Raw genomic sequence first — 26,090 nt, 5'->3', positions numbered from 1 at the left:
ACATCACTCCAACTGCACACACCCTACACGATTACAGAGCCTCCACCAGCTTGAACAGCCCCCTGCTGAGATGCCGGGACCATGGATTCATGAGGTTGTCCCCATACCCATAGACGTCCATCCGCTCGATGCAATTTGAAATTAGACTAATCTGACCAGGCAACATGTTTCCAATCATCAACAGTCGAATGCCAGTGTTGAAAGGCCCAGGCAAGGCCTAAGGCTTTGTGTCATGCAGTCACCAAGGGTACACAAGTGGGCCTTCAGCCCTGAAAGCCCATTCAGTGATGTTTCATTGAATGGTTTGCATGCTCACACTTGTTGATGGCATAGCATTTAAATCTGCAGCAACTTGCAAAACGGTTTGAATTTTGTCACGTTGAACGAATCTCTTCAGTCATCGTCGGTCCTTTTCTTGCAGGATCTTTTTCTGGCCACAGCGATGTTGGAGATTTGATGTTTTACTGGATTCCTCATACTCATGATACACTCATGAAATGGTCATACAGGACAATCCCCACTTCATTGCTACCTCGGAGGTGCTGTGTCCCATTGTTCATACATCGACTATAACACACAGTTCAAACTGACTTAAATCTTGATAACCTGCCATTGTGGCAGCAGTAACTGATCTAACAACTGCATCAGACATTTGTTGTCTTCTATAGACGTTGCCAACTGCAGCATTGTATTCTGCCTGTTTACATATATCTGTATTTGAATAAGCATGCCTAAACCAGTTTCTTTGCCGCTTCAGTGTATATTAGTTTAGTGTGGATAGTGGCCAAGTTGAGTCAAGTCATGTCTATAGGACATAAAAATGATGTATGCTTGGTTGGGATGGCCTTCAACCTTTGAGAGTTAGATGCTGGTGGAACACTGCTGGGATCAAGTTTTGACAGACACTTTTGAGTGGAGAGTTCAAGGGAGCTGTTCAGAACTTTTGTGGTGAGTTTTGGAAGAAGGCAGACCTGCTTGAAGTAACATGTGATATTCAGGGCACATGGGTGATAGATTCTGGGAGATGAATGGTAGCCACAGTTCTTTAATTTTTGCAGGGACTTTAGCTTTTGCATGGTCTGAAAGTGCCCCAGTGCACAACTTTAACTTTTGTGCTAGCATTTGGGAACTGAGACTAGACAGGTTATGAGTTCCTCCTACTTATCTCTCATGTGTTGATGTGTAAATCATCATGCTGAACTCTGAAGTATTTCGTGCTAGTGGATATTTTGTGTATTGTGATCATAAAACTGGCTTAGTTTTTCACACATCTTGGATGACTATTTAGCCTGGGGATTCTCCTACCATTCTTGAAATGCACTTAACACAACTTCATTTTTTTTTTAAATTATCTTTCTTTGTGTGTTATAACTGGTAATCTTATGACTTCTTTCAGACTATTTGAGATGACTTACTTGCATAGACATTAACCAATATAATTCTCTAGTGTCATCTGCACCAGTTTCATAATAGAACCCTTTTTATTAATTATTCACGTATCTTTTATTTAATTTTTTAATGATTCTATTCATTTACAATTCCAGCTAATGTATAGACTATCTGACTGCAGGATTTCAGCTAAAGGTTATTATTGTTAAAAAAAAAAAAAAAAAAAAAAAAGCCTCTCTCTCTCTCTCTCTCTCTCTCTCACTCACTCACTCTACGTTGTGAGTAGCAAACTTTTTAATAGACTGGCAAGAAGTATTTAATTGAATAAAAGCACACCAATTCACACAATTATGCCTATACCAATCAAGGGCTCCCAAATCATGCAGACAATGAGGTACCAGTGGAGCAGCAATGTTTTGAAGTTGCAAAAGACCAGTGGTTTAGGTTTGCTAGTTGATACAACTAATACAGAAACTATAGAAATTTAATACTATCAAGCTGTTGCACATTAGGCAGTATTCATTAAAATGGCTCAATCAAGCCATAAAAATTTAGGTTTTTCACAGTTTCCCTAAAGGGGTCGACCGAAGTGTCTGATCCTACCCATCGGCTTTGACCCTGTTGTGGTGTGTGACGTCATGACGGTGTGTAATTTAGTTTGTGAGAGTGGCGTGTTTGTAGGTGTGGTTTCGATGTGATCGGTGGTGCTCTCTGGTGGTGTGTTAGGTGATGTTTCTGGTTTAGTTTGCGTGTGTGGCGTGTTTATAGGTGGCGTATTGTTGCGGTCGGTGGTTATGGGGTTCATTTGTGTGATAGCATTGCACGTGTGTGGTATCAGGACTGAGCTTTCAGCAGAATATTTTTCAGTGAGTCAACGATTTTAGTTTTGTCATTTCGACACTATTGTAGTTTTTTTTCTGTTTGCCGTGTGAGAATTTTGGTAAATTGTTATTTTTTTATGTCTTTGGTAAGTATGGATATGACTGACAAGGTCAACAGTTTTCGCTTGTCGGAGATGATGGGGGACAGTGCGTTGTCTCTAATAAAATTTCTTCAACTATTTGGATTTTTGGATGAAGTCATGAAGTGTTCAGTATGTCGTGAAGAAATGAGGCTTACTAAAGTTCTGGCGTCTTGGACCAGGGACGGCTGTTTGTGGAAATGTCATGAGAACAGTTCTAGGGAAGTGTTCGATTCCAATTTTGTTGTTTATTGAGGTAGTGATAATTGTGGATGTGTTTGTAGTTTAGGGTTTTATGATTTGGTGTTGGTAGTTTCTATTGACCTATATAGGTCAACGGAAGTATTCGATTCCAATGTGTGGTTGTGGGTGTTCCGGTATTGGGAGTTGCTGTTGAGCTATATAGGTCAAGGGAAGTGTTATTTGTTGGATCGGGAGCTGATGTTGAGATATATAGGTCAAGGGATATGTTCGATTACAATTTGTGGGTTCGGGAGCAGCTGTTGAGGTATATAGGTCAAGGGAAGTGTCCGATTCCAGAGGATATTGTTTAGTGGAATTTGGGGAGTTCCGTGTTGTCGGTTTTTTTCGTCATTTAGTGTGGTTTCGTATGGTGGTGTATGTCTAAATTTGTTTATATTTACTTTGTCCCCACCCAAAAACCCCCAATTTCCCACGTTCGTCCCGTTAGTTTCATTAGGTTTTTTGTGGAATGTGTGTGTGTGGGTTTTTCAATGTATTTTCGTGTTTGCGGTCATGTTTACGTAATTACTTCATAGGCGCCATATTGGAGTCGTAGTGTATGGTCGTTTCCGCCATATTTGTGACGTCATGGGTCAAAGCAGACAAGTGGAATCAGACGCTTCTGTATTTCCCCCTAAAGTATCTAAGATAAATGGTTTCTTTGAAAAACAGTCTGCTAATGACACAGTCGCAGCTTTTTTCCCATCTCTAATGCTCTCACCATTGACAGATCATTCAACAAAAACATTCCTTCATTAGAATGATATATGCAGAATCCTTCTGGTACAAAAGTTTCCAAAGTACGTAAACAGGGTCGATATTTTGCCACAAAAGTGATGTATTACTTTGGCATTCCCCCCCCCCCCCTTTCTCCCTCCTTCATGAATTAGTTACCATTTCTTGGGCTCTTGGTTAGATCATTAAAAATAAATCTAAATCTAGTTATGGTGTAAATGGATTGTTTTCGCTGCTAATTACGATATCCCTGTGTGCAAATTTTGCACAGTCTTTCTTCAAAAGAAGTATAAGAAGTTGACAGAAATGAAGAATCACCTATCACTGTTGTCAACACAGGAGATTACGCTGTGATTAATTTATATGGAAGAAGTAAGAAGTCATTTATATTGTATGCAAGCAAAATTTGTGATTTAGAAGGCAAAGGTTATGTTGATGTGTTTTTCCAGAAAAAGCAAGAGCAATTAAACATCTTTATTTTAACAGATGAGGAGCCATTTTTTATATAAGGAGGGGTTGTTCAAAAGCCCTCTATTACTTCTGGTGGTACGACTTGTAGATTCAAAGACATTATTTCTAAATATTTCAATGACTTAATGTATTAACAAACAAAGAAAGAAAGTTTATCAATTTAATTTACAATAAAGTAAAGAGAGACAACAATTTTTGTTTAGAAAACAGAATTAAAAGCTACAAGTCGTGCAATATTTTCAGTTCCCGATTTATAAAAAAAAATTGTTTTTGAATCAGATAAATTTTGTTCTGTAATTCTCGTAGATCCAAAAGAAATTTGACATGTCGATATTCACCCCAAAGACTACTATACAGAAAAAAAATAATGAGATTAACACTGCTGCTTCTATTCATCCCTCCTCATGCAGTGAACAGAAACACCAAGTTTTTATTTTTTGTGTTACAAAAACTTAAGCTAGGTTCCAAACCTAACTATAAAGTTAGACACAAAACTGTAATCCCATATAATTTTGATTTTCATATTTCTTTCTAAAATAATCATTTTTTTTCCTTTAAAGTTGGAAACAGTTTGAGTGAATATTGAGGAGCCTATACCAACACATTGCATTTGTCTATGATTTACTACACATTTGATAACCTTCAGTTCTTTCTGGAAATAAACTTCTCAGGTATAGAACATGTTTTGTAACTCATGTTTTTTAACTCCATGATTGTTAAAGACTGTAAGATGAATCAACCTAACTATTGTTTTCTTTCATTCTATACTGCCTTGGTTATGTCTTGTTGTGTGACCTATAAAGGTCTATAGAATTTCAATCTCGACATAGGTCTGTATGACATTTCTTCTTAGTTAAGAAGAAGACTAAAGTTCTAGTTACACATTTTTCTCATACGTAAATCTGCATTACTTTTGATTTCCAGTCATTAAAAGTATTCACGCAGTAGATCTAGTACAGATACAAAACTCAAGTAATTTAGTTCTTGCAAACCTCAGAACAATGACCTCACATAAATTTTTCAGATGCCCACTGGAAGTTCACAGTAGTATAATTGTGTCTACATTTTTTCCTTTTTCCTCCCAATTGAATTTGTAGCCCGTACATCAATTCTTATTTTACTCAGTCGAGATATGTTTGTATTTTTTAATTTATCTTTACACATCCACGGATCATCTCACAATTGAACAGGATTTGTCAAGGTAACATCGTGCAAATCCGTAGCTCAAAATATACAACACACAGCGTACCGGTACGTAACACGCTTTATGAGGGCAGGGCATGTGTTCGGCCGTGGTCTTTATTAAGGAAGCATCGCGGCAATGCCTAAACGATCTTGGAAAATCACGGAAAACACTAATTCTATTCATTATTGTACTTCGTTGCTTTCTGTAGTGCTGAGCAGTAAAATTATTGCACCGGTACGTACTTAAGACACGATTGTAAAACAGTTAGACTTAACCTTTACAGTCCCACAACAGTGTCAACTACTTCGAGGATTAGCTCAGAATATAACTTAAGGATTTCTAGAAGTTTTCATCGGCGAAAATACGAATGCCTCCGTTGAATGCACAAAATCTTGCAACGTACGTGAATCATCTTGCAACATGCCGAGTTTCTACTCGTGTTGCTCTCTCTCTCTCTCTCTCTCTCTCTCTCTCTCTCTCTCTCTCTCTGTAGCTCGTCACGTGACTCTTATGTTGATGTTATTCAAATGCTGAGCCCGCGACCTGAGGTCACAGACTCACCAGATCCAGTAGCACAGGATCATCTGCCAGTGAGCTACGTTCGCGGCACTTTGTTAACAGGTAAGTTTTGTTAAGATGGTATTTGGTTCTTGCTTCTGATTTCTTACGCACCGTGCTGACATTCACGCTCTTGAACAGTGTTCCTTGTCGTAGCCAAAAACATCTTTTACATGTCACCGAACTTATTTGCCCGATATAATCTACATAAGATCTTTCACATCATTAATTGCTAGTGTGTTGTGGTTTGTTCCTATTTAACGCAGAAACAGCAGCCGCAGGTCTTCTCCACAATCCACAAGGCATTTTTCTCTCCCGATGTATGCAACGTGGTAGACTTGGGTCTGAGCTCTCACCAATTGTTAGATTTTTTCTTTAATAGTAATAGAGTACCGTATCTTACGTGTGTGCATAAATATGTGATCACACCTATCATAAGTAAACAATGTGTGTGTGTGTGTGTGTGTGTGTGTGTGTGTGTGTGTGTGTGTGTGTGTGTGACAGCCACATTGAAAAGCACCGCCGCGCTTAGTATCTGGGAGGCAAACTAAAAAATAATAGCATTCAGTACAAAGGAAAAGTGGAACAATTCCTCATTATTTTTTTCTGTTATTCAGAATATGATGGATAATATGTCTATATGGAGGCGTATCAACTCGGCATTTAAATTTTGATATCATTACGCAAAAGCAAGGTTGTTTGAAAGTAAAAGACTACTGAAAGACCAGAAGATCCATGACCAGTTAGTTATATGTTCCGTAGATCATTTGAACGATTCATTTATCGGAATGATGTGGAACGAGCCGGTTTACAGTATATGTATAAGTGACTAGTGTTAACATTAATGAACCCATGATTATTTTTATTCATACATCATCAACATCCACATGGCTACTCTGCATATCACACCTAAGTGCCTCGCAGAGGTTTCATCCAACCACCTTCACAATAATTCTCACTCTCGAACAGCGCGCCGGAAAAAGAACACCTATAAACTTCCGTGCGAGCTCTGATTTTCCTTATTTTATGGTGATGAACGTTTCTCCACATGTAGGTCCACGACAACACAATTCGGAGGAAAAAGCTGTTGGCTGAAAATCTGTGAGAAGATCACATTGCAACGAAAAACGCCTTTGTTTTAATGACTTCCACACCAAATCCTGTATCATGTCCATGACTCCGCAGTATTTCTCGATAATATAAAACCTGCTGCCCAGCTTTGAATTTTCTCGATGTATTCCGTTAAACCTATCTGGTAAGGATCTCCACCGCTCAGCATTTGTCCAAAAGAGAAGGAACAAGCGTAACGTAAGCGAGTCTTTAGTATATCTATAAGTGTTGTGCCAATAAAACGCAGTCTTTGGTTCGCCTTTCCCACAACAATTTATTCTTCCCAATTTAAGTTGTTCGTATTTGTAATCATAGGTGTTTAGTTGAATTTATGGCCTTTATATTTGATTGATTTATCGAGTAACCGAAGTTCAACGGATTCGTTTTAGCACTCATGTAGACGACCTCACACTTTCCATTATTTAAGGTCAATTGACAATTTTCACACTATACAGATATCTTGACTGGATCGTTTTGCACTTGATTTTGATCTTTTGATGATATTACTAGACCATAAGCAAAGGACTTGGAAGAGCAATTGAACGGAATGGATGGTGTCTTGAAGGGAGGATATAAGATGAACATCAACAAAAGCAAAAAGAGGATAATGGAATGTAGTCGAATTAAGTCGGGTGATGTTGAGGGTATTAGATTAGGAAATGAGACACTTAAAGTAGTAAAGGAGTTTTGCTATTTGGGGAGCAAAATAACTGATGATGGTCGAAGTAGAGAAGATATAAATTGTAGACTGGCAATGGCAAGGAAATCGTTTCTTAAGAAGAGCAATTTGTTAACATCGAGTATAGATTAAGTGTCAGGAAGTGGTTTCTGAAAGTATTTGTATGGAGTGTAGCCGTGTATGGAAGTGAAACATGGACGATAAATAGTTTGGACAAGAAGAGAACAGAAGCTTTCGAAATGTGGTGCTACAGAAGAATGCTGAAGATAAGGTGGGTAGATCACGTAACTAATGAGGAGGTATTGAATAGGATTGGGGAGAAGAGAAGTTTGTGGCACAATTTGACTAGAAGAAGGGATCGGTTGGTAGGACATGTTTTGAGGCAACAAGGGATCACAAATTTAGCATTGGAGGGCAGCGTGGAGGGTAAAAATCGTAGAGGGAGACCAAGTGATGAATACACTAAGCAGATTCAGAAGGATGTAGGTTGCAGTAGGTACTGGGAGATGAAGAAGCTTGCACAGGATAGAGTAGCATGGAGAGCTGCATCAAACCAGTCTCAGGACTGAAGACCACAACAACAACAAGCAACAGCATCATCTGGAAACAAAGACGGCTGCTCAAATGGCCTCATAAATCGTTTTTAAAGATAGGGAACAACAGAGGGCCTATAACACTACCTTGGGGAACGCCACGAATCACTTCTGTTGTATCCGATGTCTTTCCGTAAATTACTACAAACTGTGATCTCTGTAACGATATACCGTAAGCATGCAATTTGATTTCAAGCTGCGTATGACGCAAGGTTTCAAAAGCCTTCTGGAAATTAAGAAATACGGAATTAATTTGAATTCCCTTGTCGATAGCACTCAGCACTTCGATTGAATAAAGAGCTAGTTGTGTTACACAAGAACGATATTTTCTAAATCCGTGTTGACTGTGTGCCAATTGATCGTTCTCTTCAAGGTAATTCATAATGTTCGAACAGAAGATATGTTCCAAGATCCTGCTGCATATCGACGTTAATGACGTGGATCTGTGATTTAGTGGAGTACTTCCGTTGCCTTTCTTAAATATTGGTGTGACCTGTGCAAGTCTGGGTGCGGATCTGTCATCCAGCGAACGGTTGTATATGATTGTTAAGTATGGAGCTATTGCTTCAGAACACCCCGAAGGAACCTAGTTCGTGTGCAGTCTGGACTTGAAGACTTGCTTTTTATTAAGTGATTTAAGTTGCTTCAATACTCCGAGGATATCTACTTGTTAGTTACTCTTGTTGGCAGCTGTTCTTGATTCGAATTCTGTAGTATTTTACATCGTCTTCTGGCATGAATGAATTTCGGAAGGCTGCGTTTAATACCTCTGCTTTAGGAGCAGTCATCGATAGTATTTACATTGATATCGTGCAGAGAAGCCATAGATTGTGTCTTGCCGCTAGCATATTTTACATACGACCAGAATCTCTTTAGATTATCTGCCTGATTTCTTGACAAATTTTCGCTGCAGAAAATCTAGAATTCTAGTCCGCGCTAATTTTTGAGCTTCTGCAAAAGATCGCTAATTTTGGTGAATTTGCCTTCTTTTAAATCATGCATTCTGTTTTTTGTTGTTTCTGCAAAAGTGTTCTGACCTGTTTTGTGTACCACGGGAGCCCAGCTCCGCCGTTTGTTAATTTATTTAGTGTAAATCTTTCATTTGCTGTCGATAATAATTCCTTGAATTCAAGCCACCCACGACAACCCTGTGTTCACCAATCCCTGTTTCCGTTTTGGTGCTCGCTGTTACCGCGGAATTATTTGTTGCGAAGACGTCAGTTGTTTTACAACCGTTTACTATTCGTGTGTGCTCATAAACTAACTGCTCGAGTGCGGTTCTAGGCGCTACAGTCTGGAGCCGAGCGACCGCTCCGGTCGCAGGTTCGAATCCTGCCTCGGGCATGGATGTGTGTGATGTCCTTAGGTTAGTTAGGTTTAATTAGTTCTAAGTTCTAGGCGACTGGTGACCTCAGAAGTTAAATCGCATAGTGCTCAGAGCCATTTTTTTTAACTGCTCGAAATAATTTTCGGAGAATGCGTTTAGTGTAATTTAGGATGATGTTTTCTGCGTACCTCCGGATTGAAACATGTATTTTCGCCAACATATCGAGGGTAAATTAATTTTTTAATTTTTTTAATAGTTGCCAGTATGTAAGTAGAAATTTGTCGGTGGGATAAAAATGAATTGTCCAGGAGATCTGATTTTAAATCAGATTATACACGTTTTGTCACCTGTCAGCTTTTATGTTATTGGGAAAATGATCAAAAATTTTTGTTGCTGCCTATTGAACTCCTTTCTGAGCCACTTACAGGTTTAAGAATGGGTAATAAAGTTCATTTTTCCCTCTAGTGTTAGTAAGAATTGTTTAATTCATACGAATGTGTCTGACTTCCGCATAAAAGTTTATTTGAAGCAATGATTAACCACACTGAAATGCATGGCAGACGATACGCGGCATGGTACCACATGTTATACGGTTTCTTCCCCTTTCGACCGCATATGAAGTGCGGGAGAAATGACTTCGTGATTCGTCTGTGCATGCAGAACTAAGTCTAAATCATGATGCCCACGGAAGTGTTCCGTGGTGGGTTGAAGAATATAAGCATCCCGGCAAGAACAGAGGCACAACTCGAAAATGCAATACTTGAGAAAATTTTACTTAAAGAATAAATTCCACAAAACTTATACTGTACAAGCTTTCCTTGAATTTGAGTGAGTATTGTTGGCAGTAAATTCCATTATATTTTTCTTGTGTGTTGGGGCACTTCGCACGTGTTTTTCAGTGACAAACTAAAAATTGCCGTTTTCGTGTTGTCACTTTTCTTGCTGGGGTGCGACTTATCCAGATTTCTGTCTTAACATTGGTTCTTGAAGTTATGTTAAGTAGACTGTCGCTGAACAATCAGCGTTCATTTGTAAGAGTATGCCCGTTCACGTTTCTCGGCATCTCCGTGACCGTGCGTCGAACAAACTTGTGACCATTCGAGCCGCCCTTCTCTGTGTACAAAAGATATCCCACGCATAGTTGTACTGGGGTGACCCTGCGTCCCTGACAGAAGTTCCAAAGTTACGCCTCCCCCTGTAAAACTACCTCCTACTTGTTTCCATGGAGTTTTAGCAAATTTTACGATTTTGTACAGTACGTAGGTTTAATAAAAAATGAAACATTATTGAACAACCAATACTTAAATGAGCTGTATTGATATAAAATACCGGTATTGCCCACTACAGGTTAATAAATAATTTACAAGTTGTATAAACTTTAAAAAAATGAAAGCAAAACAGAATCTACAAAATTGTTAAGGCTTTCGTGGCCACTTGTTGACAAACTGCCTATTGGCTTCTGTCTCGGGTTCTTCGGCCGACGTTCATCTAATGATTTTTCAGACGTTTCGCCAGCACGAGTGGCTGGCATTGTCAAAGCTTCACCCTCCATTGCCGGTGGTGAACTCGCGGCCGCAGACTATATGTACCTGGCGCGCCAACGTCCGAGGGCTTCTCCGCGGTCATTTCCGGTGGGGTTCTCCTCTTGCTACCTGCGACGGTCGTTCGCTGCAGTACGGGAAGCCAGGATCCGTTTACCTTAAGGCTTTCCTCTTTCTTGTTGAAACTGTTCGCGTGTTTTTGGATTTCTACAGCTTCTCTGAACAAGCGCGTGTGATAGTGCTTCTCTACAGCCAGAACTTCCGTGTCGGCGAATTTTATTACGTGGTCGGTCTCATTCAGTGCGTGCTCTGCCACGGCCGATTTCTCCACCTGCCCCAACCTGCAATGTCGCTTATGCTCTTTGATCCTGGTGTTAATGGATCGTCCAGTCATTCCGACAAAAACTTTTCCGCATGTGCAAGGTATACGGTATATTCCCGACATTGGAAGTGGGTCTCTTTTCTCCTTCGCCGATCTAAGACACTCTTTGATCTTCCTTGTCGGTTTGAAAATCGTCTTTACGCCGTGTTTGCGCAATATACGGCCGATTCTGTCCGTCACTCTGGGAATGTATGGCAGAAAGGCCGTACCCGACATTTCTTTTTCTGGTTCCTTACTTCGCCGAGTGTTTGGCTCTGTTACACTTCTAATGTAATTTGTGGAGTACCCATTGCTCCTCAGAACAGTTTCCAGGTGTTGCATTTCTCGTTTGAGGTGTTGAGGCTCACATATTCGTCCTGCTCTCGTTACGAGCGTACTAATCATGCCTCTTTTCTGGCTCGGGTGGTGGCTTGACAGTTTGTGCAGGTATCGGTCCGTGTGTGTCGGTTTTCGATACACGCTGTGTCCCAGGTTTTCGGCGTCCCTTGTGACCAGCACATCTAGAAATGGCAGTTTCTTATCCTTTTCTACTTCCATGGTAAATGTTATGTTGGCATGGAGGCTGTTCAAGTGTCTCAGGAATTCACCGAGCTGTTCTTCACCATGGCTCCACACCACGAAAGTATCATCGACGTACCTGTACCACACCTTAGGTTTGCAAGTCGCCGAGTCCAGTACCTGTGCTTCGAAGGTGTGGTACAGGTACGTCGATGATACTTTCGTGGTGTGGAGCCATGGTGAAGAACAGCTTGGTGAAATCCTGAGACACTTGAACGGCTTCCATGCCAACATAACATTTACCATGGAAGTAGAAAAGGATAAGAAACTGCCATTTCTAGATGTGCTGGTCACAAGGGACGGCGAAAACCTGGGACACAGCGTGTATCGAAAACCGACACACACGGACCGATACCTGCACAAACTGTCAAACTACCACCCGAGCCAGAAAAGAGGCATGATTAGTACGCTCGTAACGAGAGCAGGACGAATATGTGAGCCTCAACACCTCAAACGAGAAATGCAACACCTGGAAACTGTTCTGAGGAGCAATGGGTACTCCACAAATTACATTAGAAGTGTAACAGAGCCAAACACTCGGCGAAGTAAGGAACCAGAAAAAGAAATGTCGGGTACGGCCTTTCTGCCATACATTCCCAGAGTGACGGACAGAATCGGCCGTATATTGCGCAAACACGGCGTAAAGACGATTTTCAAACCGACAAGGAAGATCAAAGAGTGTCTTAGATCGGCGAAGGAGAAAAGAGACCCACTTCCAATGTCGGGAATATACCGTATACCTTGCACATGCGGAAAAGTTTTTGTCGGAATGACTGGACGATCCATTAACACCAGGATCAAAGAGCATAAGCGACATTGCAGGTTGGGGCGGGTGGAGAAATCGGCCGTGGCAGAGCACGCACTGAATGAGACCGACCACGTAATAAAATTCGCCGACACGGAAGTTCTGGCTGTAGAGAAGCACTATCACACGCGCTTGTTCAGAGAAGCTGTAGAAATCCAAAAACACGCGAACAGTTTCAACAAGAAAGAGGAAAGCCTTAAGGTAAACGGATCCTGGCTTCCCGTACTGCAGCGAACGACCGTCGCAGGTAGCAAGAGGAGAACCCCACCGGAAATGACCGCGGAGAAGCCCTCGGACGTTGGCGCGCCAGGTACATATAGTCTGCGGCCGCGAGTTCACCACCGGCAATGGAGGGTGAAGCTTTGACAATGCCAGCCACTCGTGCTGGCGAAACGTCTGAAAAATCATTAGATGAACGTCGGCCGAAGAACCCGAGACAGAAGCCAATAGGCAGTTTGAAAACAGAATCTGTCTTTATGTTTATGGCAGCTACCGTACAATGTTTAATAAAAAACAAATTTTAATTATTTATCATAAATTGTTTATAATGCATAAATTACTAATTAGAAATAAATCAAAAAGGGGTGTAATTAATAGGAATTTTGTTGTTATTATAGTTTTACTTTGCATTCCCTTGATTTAAATTAAACTAAAATCCGCCCGAACAGGCCACGAAGGCCCAATGGTACCGACCGGCTGCCGTATCATCCTCACTCAGAGGTCACTGGATGCGGATATGGAGAGGCATGTGGTCAGCACACCGCTCTCCCGGCCGTATATCAGTTTACGAGACCGGAGGTGCTACTTTTCAATCAAGTAGCTCTTCAGTTTGCCTCACAAGGGCTGAATGCACCCCGCTTGCTTGCCAACAGCGCTCTGCAGACTGAATGGTCACTCATCCAAGTGCTAGCTCAGCCTGGCAGCGCCTAACTTCGGTGATCTGACAGTAATGGGTGTTACCACTGAGAAGAGGCCGTTGGCTTTCCTTGCTTTGTGTGAAGCAAATCCATTGCTTTTGCAGTTGTTGTCCCATTTAGCACTGTTTGGTATGCCATCAACCAGATACCAAAATATGACACTGTGCATACATTCAAACTCGACTATGATTTGCAATAAATGCGTTCACAAGATACGGTAATCATTGGCATTGTCACAATGTAACCATAGCTGTTTCGATAAGCATCTCTTAAAACATACTTTGTGAAAAAAATATTCAAATGGCATGCTGTGTATAATTCCTCACCAATTCTTTCATCTGGAACCTGAGAGCAGCTATTTACTTGACTAGTTCCACTGTATCAGTGTCTGTTGTTGTTGTTGTTGTTGTTGTTGTTGTTGGTGGTGGTGGTGGTGGTGGTGGTGGTCTTCAGTTCGAAGAATGGTTTGATGCAGCCCTCCATTATACTTTATCCTGTGCAAGCCACTTCATTCTGAATAATTACTGCAACACACATCCTTCTAAATGCACTTGCAGTATTCAACTCTTGGTCGCCCTCTACGATTTTTACCCCCCTCCACACACTTCCCCTCCAATAACAAATTGGTGCCGTACGAGGTAGCCGCATAGTCTCAGGCTCCTTGCCATGGTTCGTGGCGGCTCCCCCAGTAGAAGGTTTGAGTCCACCCTCGGGCATGAGTGTGTGTGTTGTCCTTAGCGCAAGTTAGCTTAAGTTAGATTAAGTAGTGTGTAAGCCTAGGGACTGATTACCTCAGCAGTTTGCTCCCATAGGAACTTAACACCATCACCACCACCACCACCACCACCACCACCACCACCACCAAATTGGTAGACATGTCCTATCAACTGATCCCTTCTTCTAGTCAGGTTGTGCCATTAATTTCTTTCCTCCATAATATTATTCAGTAATCCATTGATATCTCATAATGTGTCCTATCAACTAATGCCTTCTTCTACTCAGGCTGTACCACAAATTTATTTTCTCCCTAATACTATTCACTACCTCCTCGTTAGTTATGTGATCTATGCAGCTTATCTTCAGCATCTTCTGTAGCACCACATTTCAAAAACTTCTATTCTCTCCTTTTCTAAGCTGTTTATCGTCCATGTTTCACTTCCACACATGTCTACAATCCATAAAATCACTTTCAGAAAAGATTTACTAACAGATCAATCTACATTTGATAACAATTTTTTTTCTTCACAAACGCTTTTCTTGCCATTTCCACTCCACATCTTATGTTCTCTCTACTTCGGCCATCATCAGTTATTTTACTACCCAAATAGCGAAACTCATCCACCACTTTAAGTGTATCTTTTCGTAACCTAATTCCTTTAGCATCGCCTGATTTAATTCGACTTCATTCCATTACCCTTGTTTTGCTTTTATTGATGTTCATCTTATATCCACCTTTCAAGACACTGTCCATTCCGTTTTCGTTCAACTGCTCCTCTTGGTCCTTTGCTGTCTCTGACAAAAGTACAATGACCTCGGCAAACCTCGACGTTTTTATTTTTTCTCTCTGAACATTAATTCCTTCTACAAAATTTTCTTTGATTTTCTATACTGCTTGCTCAGTGTAAAGATTGAATAACATCGGGGATACGCTACAACCCTGTCTCACTCCCTTCTCAATCACTGCTTCCTTTTCATGGCCCTCAACTCTTACATCTGCCGTCTGGTTTCTCTACAAGCTGTAAGCAACCTCTCCCTGTATTTTACCCCTGCTGCCTTTACAATTTCGAAGAGAGCATTCCAGTAAACATTGTCAAACGTTTTTGCCAAAGCCTACAAATGCTATAAACGTATGTTTGCCTTTCCTTAGCCAATATTCTAAGGTAAGTCATAGGGTCAATGTTGCCTCACCTGTGGCCACATTTCTCCGGAATCCAAACTGATCTTCGTCGAAGTCGACTTTATCAGTTTTTCCATTCTTCTGTAATGAATTCGTGTTAGCATTTTGCAAACGTTACTTATTGAACTGGCATTTCGATAATATTAACACCTGGCAGCCACTGCTTTCCTTGGATTTACTGCACTGTTCTTGAAATCTGCGGGTATTTCGCCAGTCTCGTAATCTTACACACCAGATGGATGGTCGACAGTCTTTTTGGCTTTACCAGTTTACATTAAATAAATGAGCAAAGTAAAATATGAACAGTATTTGATGAGACAACTCCCCTTGTAGTTGTCTCATCAAATACTGTTCATATTTTACTTTGCTCATTTATTTAATGTAAACTGGTATACAGCCACTGCTTTGATTATAGTGTTAATGTTAAAATGCAGTACCACCACACTCTCAAACTGTAGGTTCCCTCAAACACCTCAATTTTCCTGCATTTACTAATTTCTGTTTATCTTATTGATATTGTTTAAGTTCCTCGTGTACTCTGTATTTACATTGACAACTGTCTCTTCTTTTTTAATTGGTTGTGTATCACTCTCCATGTTTCATACCTCTTGATGCAGCCTTGTCTAGTACTAATTTTATCTTATTTCATTAGTTTTGTTTATTAATAGAAACTGTTATGTAGGCATGCTATTCCTATTTTGTGCTAAAGATTTTCCTGTCAACTCCATTGTTATTTATGTACTGTTCAGTTTTTACTATTTCATTGCAAAGATGTTACTCGCTGTATGTTTCTACTTCACTCTAGATGTGTTACTTCTCTTCCAATGTTGTCTGCTAACATTTAACTTGTTTGGTGATAATACTCAGTAAATGTCTGAAGATGGCCTTGTAAGCCGAAAACCGGTTAGCAATAAAAATAATATTGTAGAACAAAAGCAAACTGGTGCTTTTCATTTATTATTATAATGTTGTTCTACCAAGAACCGACGGAAGATTCTGTTAATATGAATCTGTTGTCCTTTGCCAGCTCCGCATCGGCCAAATGTGGCTAACACATGCTCACCTCCTCCGTCGCGAGGACCCACCTCGGTGTCGCTGTGGCTCACTACGACTATCATTCACATCCACATTTTTTTGGACTGTGGAATTTTAGCCGCTCTGCGGCGGACTTTCAACCTTCCCAGAACCCTGCCTATGGTATTGAGCGACATTGCCTCAACAGGAGAGTTAGTGTTATATGATGGGGGTTTTTATCGTACCATCTAAGGGTGGGTGACTGGCCTCTCCGAGGCCTCCACCCTCCCTCCGATTTCACTCTCTGTCATCATTTCTGTGCATTTTGCTTGCCTTGTTCTTTGCTTTTCCCTATCTGTGTTCATCACACCTTGTCTTTTTGTTGGACATTTTCGTGTGTCTCAGACTGGCTGGCTCATCCTCTTTTATTCTTGTGGTCAGCCAGCCCAGACCATCTGCTCTATGGTTTTAATTCCTTCCTCTACTTTTCCTTGCGGTGTGTTTTCTCCCTTTTTTTTCGTTTTCTCTTTCGGTGTGGTTCCCCATTCCTTTTACCTTCACAAATTAAATTTGGGTGTTGTTTCACCTTGAGCGTTGTTTGCGTCAAGAAAAAGGGACTGATGACCCTGTGGTTTGGCCCCTTTGTATCCCAAACTAACCAACCGTATGGATGAGTTTGGTCATGGCTAGGAGCAAGTTTGACGGAATATCGTCTATTCCTGGGGCCTTGTTTCACCTAAAGTCTTTCAGTGCTCTGTCAAATTCTTCTCTCAGTATCATGTCTGCCATCTTCATCTATATGTCTTCCATTTCTGTAATATTGCCTGCAAGTTCATCTCCCTTGTATAGATCCTCTATAAACTCCTTCCATCTTTCTGCTTTCCCTTCTTTTCTTAGGACCGGTTTTCATTGGAGATCGTGATATTCACATAGCTGCTTCTCTCTTTCTCCAAAGGCCTATTCAATTTTCCTGCAGGCAGTATCTTCCTTTCTCCTAGTGATATATGCTTCTATATTCTTAAATTTGTCCTCTAGCCATTCCTGCTTAGCCATATTGCACTTCCTGTCAATTTCATATTTTAGACGTTTGTATTCCATTTCTCCTCCCTTATTTACTGCATTTTTTTATTTTGTCGTTTCATAAATTAAAATAAATATCTCCCGCTTTAGCCAAGGAGTTCTACTACACTTTTTTTTACCTATTTGATCCACTGCTGCCTTCAGTATTTCGTCTGTTAGAACTACCCAGTCGTCTTCTACTGTACTCCCTTCCCCTGCTCTAGTCAACTGTTGCTTAATGCTGCCTCTCAAACTCTCAATTTCAGTTTTAATCTACTGTTCATAACCATTAAATTGTGGCCAGAGTCCACATCTGCCCCTCGAAATGTCTTACAATTTCAAATATGGTCCTTAAATCTATGTCTAACCATTATGTAATCAATCTGAAACCTTTCAGTGTCTCTAGGTATCTTCTATGTACACTACCTTCTTTCATGGTTCTTAAACTACGTGTTAGCGATGACTAAATTATGTTCTGTGCAAAATTCTATCAGGTGGCTTCCTCTTTCATTGCTTTCCCCCAATCCATATTCACCTACAATTTTTCCTTCTCTCCCTTTTTGTACTATCGAGTTCCAATCCCCCACCACAATTAAATTTTCGTTTCCCTTAACTATCTGAATAATTTATTTCATCTCATCTTACATTTCTTCAATCTCTTCGTCATCTGCAGAGCTAGTTGGCATATAAATTTATACTACCATGGTGGGTGTGAGTTTCATGTCTATCTTGGTTCATTATGCTGTTCATAGTAGCTTCCCGCATTCCTGTTTTCTTTTTCATAATTAAATCTATTTCTGCATTACCCCTATCTGATTTTGGGTTATAAATACAAAATCAAATATGGGTAATGCAGGAGTAGATTTAATAATGAATAATAAAATAGTCATGCGGGTAAGCTAATGCAAACAGCATAGTGAACGCATTATCGTAGCTAGGATAGACATGAAACCCACACCCACCATGGTAGTATGCCAACTAGCTCTGCAGATGATAAAGAAATTGAAGAAATGTATGATGAGATAAGAGAAATTATTCAGATAGTTGAGGGAGACGAAAATTTAACTCTGATGGATGACTAGAAATCAATACTAGGAAAAGGAAGAGAAGGAAAACTTGTAGGTGAATATGGACTGGAGGAAGGAATGAAAGACGGAGCCACCTGGTAAAATTCTGCACAGAGCATAATTTAGTCATGGCAAAGCTCTTCAACGTGGGATCTTCAATGTTTTACACAACTTGGTCCACCCCAGAACATGGGCCACAACAAGCCCAGTCACTGAACACTTCGTCTGGCCCACCATGCAGCACAACTGCGGCACTTGGGGCCCACACGTGTGTCCCATGCCAGCGTAGTGAAGTTGGCATACACGCACAGCCTCTAGGCAAGTTTGATATCCCAAGGGGTCGCCTTCAGTATGTCTGCATTGACATGGTCAGGCCATTCCCTGCTTCCAAGAAGTAGACATACCTATTATCTATGATTGACCACGTAACTCGTTGGGTCGAGGCAGTCCCTCTCATTGACTTAACAGCAGATACCATCGCTCGCTCTTTCATATCCTTGTGGGTCGCGAGTTTCGGCTGCCCTCTTTCCCTCACTACTGATCAGGGACCACAGTTTGAATCCACACTTCTTGGTCGATTGTGCGAGTTATGCAGTGTAGTCAAATTCCACACCTTGGCGTATCACCTGCAGGCAAACAGCCTGTTGAACAGTGGCACCGAACCCTCAAAGGCGCATTCATGTGCCATGGTGGGTTATAGTCTGAGGCCCTCCCTTGGGTCTTACTCGGCATCCATAAGGAAGACCTGAATGCTTCATTTGTGGATATTCTTTACAGTGAGCCCTCCTCCTTCCAGCAGCATTCGTGGAGGACGCACCCTCGGCTGCCGCAATTGATCTTCCAGCCCTTGTGGAACGAGATATGTGCATGCGTCACTCGCCTGTGCACCCCTCTGCTTCGCCCTCATTCCACGCTGCTGGTGTTCGTCCACAAGGACCTTGCATCATGTGAATTCATGATGCTGCACAACTCCCTGCGAGCAGCCTGGCAACCAACTTATTTGGGCCCGCACTACGTCTTATGTTGCAGAGTGATTACGTTCGTAACTCATCTAAATGGACGACCCCAACAGTTTCCGTTAACTGCTTAAATCCGGCGTGATTCCTCTCCGACACGCTTTTCGGCGCTTATGATCTGCCTGCCGTATCTGCCGATCTGCCTCCCGACGCTACGGACGCTTCGAGCGACATTCCGCTGCCTACACAGCTGTTCGGCGCACGTGACTCTGGTTTCCACGTGCCCACTTTTCGCACTAGACGCCGTCTTCAACCGCTGCACTGGCACGACAAATAGGAGTTTGAGTCAGGAAGCTTCCGCACTGCCGGTGGGGGGGGGGGGGGGGGATGGTGCACTGTGGCGCCTCTGGGGTAAAGTGGCATATCTTTGGACTTTAGCATCTTTGTACTACCTTCTGTTCTATGCTCTCGGCGCGCAACTTTCGTACTGCCGTGTTGTTCTCGCTTACTTCAGTGCTAAATAAATGTATGAGAGGGGGACCCAAAAGTAACTGGAATTGTAAAGCTGCACATCGTGTACTTGTAGCAGCAGGTTGCGCCGCCAGAGGGTTGTAGTAGAAGCTCTGCTGAGTCATTCTGCCATGCAGCGTCATCCGTCAGTGAGAAGTGTGGTTTCTTTGGCAGTTCTTTGAGTGTGCGTACAGTGCAGACGTGACAGGAGGAAATGGCTGGTTCTTATGAACAACGTGCGGCAGTAAAGTTTTGTTTCTTGCTCGGCAAGAACGCAGCAGAAACCGTTGCGATGATTCAGACAGCCTACAAAGACCATGTTCTTAGTGAAACACAAGTGTACGAATGGTTTTCTCGGTTTAAAAATGGAGAAATGGTGGTTGAAGATCAGCCCCGTTCCGATCGACCTTCAACTGCTTGAAGCGAAGACAACATCGACAAAATTCGTGATCTCATCAGTGAAGATCGATGCAGGAAAATCGACCAACTCTAGAACTTGTCCGGGTTGTCCTGGAGCTCAATTCAGCGCATCTTGACCATCGATTTGGGGATGCAAAGAGTGGCAGCAAAATTCGTGCCGAAGCTTCTTACCGGAGATCAAAGGGGTCGTCGCGTTCAAGCCTGTCTCTAAATGAAGGATGCTTTCAAAGATGATCTACATTTTTTCAACAAAATCATTACAGGTGATGAGTCATGGTGCTATGGGTACGATCCAGAAAGTAAACAACAGTCATCACAATGGAAGTCACCTGGCTCACCTCGACCAAAAAAACATCGACCAAAAAAACCTCGACAAGTGAAATCGAATGTGAAAATGATGTTGATCTGTTTTTTTTTGACATCAAAGGGATCATAAACTCTGAATTTGTCCCTGAAACCAGACAGTAAACCAACAATTCTATTTGGAGGTTATGAAACGGCTTCGCAGAAGTTTGTCGCGTAAACGTCCGGCTTTGCGGGATTCTGGCGTGTGGTTCCTGCATCACGACAACGCTCCCGCGCACTTCGCCAGCTTTTGGCCTCAACGAAGACGACTACCTTGACCCACGCGCCCTATTCGCCGGATTTAGCACCCTCGGACTTCTTCCTATTCCCGAGGATGAAAAGAATGAAAAGAGACTTGAGAGGGAAGCGTTTTGCGGATGTGGAAGACGTAAAACGCAATGTCATGAAAGTGCTAGCACGCATCAAAGAGGACGAATTTAAAAGGTGCTTCGAACACTGGAATGAACGTTTGGACAAGTGTATTAATGCTAACGGAGAGCACTTCCAACGAGATTAAGGTTGTATTTGAAAACAATAAAGTATATGCTTTCTAGAAAGAAATTCCGGTTATTTTTGGGTCCCCCCTCGTATATAAGACTTTTAATGTGTGTTATTATCGTCCTACAATACGTGATAACCACAACAATCGTACCAGTTTTTCTCCGATACAATTACATTTTCAAAGTCGGGAACAAATACGTTACAAAACTGGTTCATATGGCTCTGAGCACTATGGGACTTAACTTATGAGGTCATCAGTCCCCTAGAACTTAGAACTACTTAAACCTAACTAACCTAAGGACAGCACACACATCCATGCCCGAGGCAGGATTCGAACCTGCGACCGTAGCGGCAGCGCGGTTCCAGACTGTAGCGCCTAGAACCGCTCGTCCACAGCGGCCGGCAAATACGTTACACATCTCCTCCCAAGCATTACGTTTTTCCATCTTATTGCTCTAATCCTTATCCCCTAAATCCCAAATTACAGAACGATGTTCTGCTTCAATGATGAAAAGTCCCACATTGGTAGTCATTTTTGTAGTAGAAAAGAGCACAAAATTCTGTAAAACGATACAGAAATGCACGTGTTTCAACGATCACAAAGCGCTAACAAACGGTAAATGCAGCTCAATAGCTTAGGCGGCAACTGTTCATGTGTTTAACCCCGTCCTGTGTAACCATGCAGCTATGTTGCCACGTGTGAAAAGCTCAAACGTGGATGAGGCGCCTCGACCAGTGCACAGCAGATCGCACGTTGAAATCGCTATTGTGTAAGTAGTTCGATGCCTCTCAGAAAAATTCTGGCTTTACGAGCATCTTTAATACCGTAAAGCCACGATGGTATGCCTACTGCTGGTGGCATGCTAGGACATTTCACGTGGTACGTGCACAAAAGGACGCGTCCCGATACAAGCAGAATTATTCTCTCACGTTACTCTGTTTTAAAAAGTAAAACGGAGTGAGAAAAAACACTGATAAAAAAGCATCTGTATAGTGTTAAATAAAATAGATTTACCGTAGAATGTTTGTGTCGGACATTACACGGGGCACAGGAAGGTCCGATTGTTCCCTCCATGCCCCTCCTCCTGCGTTAGTCACCACTGCCTTGGGCGGGAATTATTCGTACTGTTTTGACGTTGGCGATATTTTGATCGGGTCTTGTCGGCGGTTATTCGACAATTTTCGTGTCCGCTACGCAACTGCTGCCACACACGCAACTGCTGCCAACGTTTGTGTTGTTGCGATGTGTGGCGCTGCGGCAGTCATCATGCTGAAGCTCTGTATAAAGGGAAGTATGGCCATCTTTTCCACTGCGTATGCCGCCGTCCGCAGTCCAGGATTGGCTGAAACCATATCACGTGACATTAGCAACCATTGTGGGCCCAAGCGGTACGTGTGAAGCATAGGAAGTGTTGTGTATCTTTGATGTTTTAAGTAGAATAATGCCTCAGCGCTGTACTTTTGGCTGTTCGTTTCGAGGCGAAAAGGGAGGACAACTGTATAGAATTCCTTCCGAAGGGAGAGATGCAACAAGAAGGAGAATATTGGTCGCAATGGGAAAGGTTCCAGGAACTCGACTTAACCATTCAGTTAATGTTATTCTTTTCTGGCCTTTTGTCTTTGTCTCCTTTTTACATTTCTCTTGCTTAGTTTCCAGTCCATTTGAACAGCAAAAAAAGTCAGAAGAGCTAAATGGATGGTTTAATGGTAATTTAATTAGAAAATGGTAATCTAAGAGATAAAACTGCCACCGTTAGCACATAAAACGAAAAATAATGAGTGGTACTGTACAAAGTTATCACGACTGGTAAAAAATTTGACCTGATTGACTGTACAATATCGTTTAAACTTATACGAGGGCTGTTCAGAAAGTAACCTCCGGTTGATTTAAAAAAATACACCAAGTTAAATAAAAATATTTTAATATATACATCTTACAACTACATCTTTGCACTATTTTTCTACATAGTCTCCATAGCGATTGAGGCACTTATCGTATCTCTTCACAAGCTTTGAAATTCCTTCTGCATAAAAATCACCCGCTTGTGCCTGGAGCCAGCCTGTGACCGCATCTTTGAGCTCTTCGTCGTCATCAAACCGTACAAGAGAGTCTTAGAAATCTGTGGAAAACCAGTAGACAACTCCGACATTGAGAAACGTCGATTTTCACGAACTTTTGCATCAACTGTCTGAACGAGTTCGTCAGTCACCAATGATGGTCTACCACTCCTCTCTTCATCATGAACGTTTTCCCGTCCACTTTTAAATAAACGTACCCATTCACGGACAACTCCTTCACTCATAACTCTTGGTCCGTACACGGCACAAAGCTCACGATGAATAGCTGCTGCAGAATATCCTTTGGCTGTAAAAAACCTTATGACAGCACGCACTTCACATTTGGCGGGGTTTTCTATTGCAGCACACATTTCAAACTGCCACAAAAACTAAACTAGCGCAGGTACGACGTTGACTCGACCACGGCTTGATGCCGACTGACCTGTTGAGTGCGTGAACGCACAGATGGCGTCGCTACTCCCCCCACAACCCGCACTGTGACCAATCGGAGGTTACTTTCTGAACCGCCCTCATATTTACGATGCCCACAGTAATAAATTGTGCTTTGTTCCACACAATATAACGTACAAAAAAAAGTTTTTTTTTGCACTGGGCAAGTACCGAATCAATGACCTTTAATTCAGTAGCCATTAACATTACCTGGAGACTCTTATTACTGTTGCAACCTGGCCGTTAATCTACATTGTATTAATACGAATACAGTTATTGCTGTTTCCAACAGCCTGCTTTTGATAGTAGGCCTAGTTTTATTCGAACACATTTTAAAAATATTCTACTCTCTTGTACTTTCGTAATCATTCTCCTAATGTCGTAGAACAATTTGCAGGCAAAATTTTATGTGATAGACCTGACAAAAATATAAAGCATGCGTAATCATACAGGCACGTTTGTCAATTATATTTACTAAGGTACTGCGCATATATATTTGAATCCAATGCTTTATTTCGTATAACAAAAGAGACATTGGGCGTATTTTCGTAGTACCGAGTAGCAGGAACAAGAAGTAAGTCGATATAGTGCTTTAAATTAGCAATGGATTTTTCCTTGCACTTGCGAACTAATATTGGTTTCATTTTGTCCTGATGATTATTCGATAGGGCCATTTTAACGCTAGTTACGAAAACGGATGTTCAAACTCGATACCGCAACAACAACTACGAAATCTCTTTTCGCTATTAATAAAGGATAGCAGGGAAAAAACTGTGTTCACACTCGCCACAACAATTGCTTTTCGACTCATTTGGCTTAAATTTGTTGAACCTCTTTGTTGCTAAATATGCGACATGTTCCGTTTAAAGCCACCTATCTGTTTTAGCAATGCATTAGACAGCTGAGTGCACTTCTTTAATATGCATGGCTAAATATGCTGCAGAGGCCAATGTATCACCAGCGGTGCAGTGGGCATAAAATGGCGGCCACTTGCAAGTTGGTCATACTTTCCCTATACAGAGCTTTACATCACACAGCGAAGGGTTTATTGTCGTTATTCACCCCTTTTACATGGGGCTTCCAAAACCGGATTTCGTAAACAATTTCCCGATACCACTTCTGGATGGTCATGTAAATGCTTCAAAATCGATAGTGGGAATTCGCTTTTCCGTTTCCGCAATCGATTTTCGCTTCTATGTAAACGAAACCGGTTTTGAAACGTGCTTGGATTGTCTAGTTACGTCTTGTTTTTAGAATATTCGGTTAATATGGACTTATTGTGCAGTGAAGGAGAAGCAGAAATATTAGGCTGAGCATAAAGCTGTCTAACAGTAATATTTAAGTGAAGATAAATAACGATTGTGTTGACTGAATCAGAAACTGGATCAGCTGTTTTCCAGTCGCCATATTTAATTTGGCTAGCAAATCCGCTTTAGACCTTCACTATGTAAACACGACTGCGAAAAACGGTTTCCGAAACTCGGTTTTCGTCGTTCAGAAGATGTGTCGTTGGGCCTTACCTTTAATGGCACCATGCTAAGAAGAAAGCTTCCATCTGGAACCGGAGCGTATTAGAACGAGTTCATTCTCGACTGTTGTAATTGAAAAGTGAAATTTAACTTGCGTGATTTATACATGATTGTGTTTCAAGGTAACCATGAAGCGATTTTTAAGCCAGGAAGCTCCTACCTTCAAGGATGCAGTTAAAAAACCTGAACCAACACCTAAGCGCAGTATGATGAAAGCTACTTATTATCTGTCGTTACAATAAAGGCCAGCACAGAAACTGGTGTTAACCCAATTCCTGAGTGCGACCTATGTAGAAATGTTTTCAAACCAAAGCATCAAGTCTTCTTTGTTAAAATTCCTCTAGGTTCTAAGCACTCTGAATTAGTTGTTACGCGTACTGAAAAGGCCGATTTTCTTTGAAGAAAAGAATCGAAATGCATGGCAGATTTTACCAACACTGATACTACCTTGATGAAAGCCTCAAACGTGGCTAGTTTTAGAATTGCAAAGGAAGGAAAACCTCACACATCTGGTGAGTCTCTCGCATCGCATGTGGCTAGAAGAATAGTCCGAGCAGTTCTGCGGGAAAAAGCGTCTCAAGAAATACTGAAAGCTCCGTTACTCACCAACACAGTGAAAAGGAGAATTGCAGATATGTCTTCCAATATTGAAGAAACGCTGTTACTTCAACTACAAGAGTGTCCTTATTTCGCTCTTCAAGTAAGTACCACATGTGAACACGAAGTACTTTCACGAGAATTTATTACTTGGGTGTGTCACATTCGGCATGACGCAAAAGCTGGCACGAAAATTTATTACTTGGGTGTGTCACATTCGTCACCGTTCCTC

General features: G+C 41.6%; 1 protein-coding gene across 1 annotated transcript in view; it reads left to right on the top strand.

The window, feature by feature from the left end:
* The first annotated feature begins 5,458 nt into the window (after positions 1-5,458).
* The window catches only part of LOC126203248 (cytochrome P450 302a1, mitochondrial), a 218,288-nt gene continuing 197,656 nt past the window's right edge, over positions 5,459-26,090 (top strand). The window contains exon 1 of the mRNA XM_049937503.1: positions 5,459-5,606. The gene's annotated coding sequence lies outside the window, so the exon portion shown is untranslated. The remainder of the gene's footprint in view (positions 5,607-26,090) is intronic.

Source organism: Schistocerca nitens, chromosome 9 (assembly GCF_023898315.1).
Source record: "Schistocerca nitens isolate TAMUIC-IGC-003100 chromosome 9, iqSchNite1.1, whole genome shotgun sequence".
In the NCBI taxonomy this organism is placed as follows: domain Eukaryota; kingdom Metazoa; phylum Arthropoda; class Insecta; order Orthoptera; family Acrididae; genus Schistocerca; species Schistocerca nitens.
This window is presented reverse-complemented; position numbering and strand designations above follow the sequence as displayed.